This window comes from Dipodomys spectabilis, unplaced genomic scaffold, assembly GCF_019054845.1.
Source record: "Dipodomys spectabilis isolate Male_0828 unplaced genomic scaffold, ASM1905484v1 ptg000267l, whole genome shotgun sequence".
NCBI lineage: Eukaryota > Metazoa > Chordata > Mammalia > Rodentia > Heteromyidae > Dipodomys > Dipodomys spectabilis.
In genome coordinates this window covers 1,333,122-1,334,609 of record NW_024870944.1, presented here as the reverse complement: position 1 = coordinate 1,334,609, position 1,488 = coordinate 1,333,122, and the positions used below count along the sequence as shown (strand labels likewise).

The 1,488-nt window shown below is 39.0% G+C and overlaps 1 non-coding gene across 1 annotated transcript; it reads left to right on the top strand.

The window, feature by feature from the left end:
* The first annotated feature begins 258 nt into the window (after positions 1 to 258).
* Positions 259 to 360, top strand: LOC122125930. Its single transcript, XR_006150803.1, has one exon. It is a non-coding gene; the product is annotated as a U6 spliceosomal RNA (small nuclear RNA).
* The last annotated feature ends 1,128 nt before the right edge of the window (positions 361 to 1,488 follow it).

Sequence of the window (1,488 nt, the reverse complement as noted above, 5' to 3'; positions counted from 1 at the left end):
CCTTAACACTTTCTATAGTGTTCATAATGGCAGGTTCCTTGTACAGAATAATTGAATTCCTCCTCCTATACATCCGCTGAACAACAAATATCTGGAATTATTTTGTTTTTGACATGTCAATCTTGACTTTATTCTTAAATGTGTTCTTATGTAAGAAATACATGGTTCTAAAATTTCACAACAATTCTTTTGAATTTAATTTTTGTGGAATTGTCTAGTTTAAGAAAATCAATTATACTTTATATATAAAATTGTTCTGTGCTCAATTCAGTAGCACATACACTAACATCGGAACAATAAAGAGAAGAATAGCCCCTGACTGAGGATGACACTCGAATTCCTGAAGCATTCCAGATTTTTGAAAGAACAGATGCTGGATGGGATGTGGACAGAAGGGAACCTTAATGCCTTGTTGTTAGGAGTTTAAACTTGTTTGAAGACTTTGGAAAGTAGTTTGGAGGTTCCTCAAAAGACTACATAGAGCGCCCCTAAGACCCAGCAATCCCATTTTGAGCATTCACCCAAATGATCACAAACAAGACCATACTAAAACTACCAGCAAAACTATGTTCATTGCAGCATTAATTAACAAAGCTAAGATACCTAACCAAACCCGATGCCCCACAGTAAACGAATGGACCAAGAAAATGTGTGTGTGTGTGTGTGTGTGTGTGTGTGTGTGTGTGTGTGTGTACTGGAATTCTATGCCTCCATCAGAAACAATGACATCACCCAGTTTGTTAGGAAATGGAAAGACTTGGAAAAAATTATATTAAGTAAATTAAGCCAGGCCCAAAAAACATAGGTCCCATGGTTTCCTTATTTTCAATAACTAGTATGTGTCTGCTACAAGCAGAAAACATAAGTTGATGTTAGGCAAAACGAACCCCAAGATAAGGATTCAAATGGTTTTTCTTTCTTGCGATTGTTTCTAAGATATTTATAAGAAGATTTCTTTGTTGCTTTGTATGTTCCTCCTGCAAGCTAAAGCCCCTGTTTTCACGGTATTTGATGTTGGTATAATTTGTGGAGTAGAAGGGAAAGACAAATCGTTTAAATAGGGATGCAGGTGGACCCATTGCAACAATGAGATGAACAAGTCGTTATGTCAAAAAATAATTTTGGCCGGGGGTTGAGGGATGTGGACAGTGGGGGGGACTGGGGTGGGGGAGGGGTTGGTGGGTGTGGGGGGTGGGAGATGGGCAGGGATGGGAAGGGGAAACAAAGGAGCAAGTGGACCCATTGCAACAATAAGATGTACAACTCCTTATGTCAAAAAATGAACTTTACAACTTTGGGGGGAGGAGGACCGGATGGGGGAAGTAGAAGAGTATGGGAAGGGATGGGAAGGGGAAACAAAGAGGAGCAACAATGCTTGATAAGAAATGTACTCGTTATCTTGCCCATGTAATTATAACTCCTCTGTCAGTATTTTCACAATAAAAAAATGAAATGTACTCAATAACTCGCCCATGTAATTGTAACCCC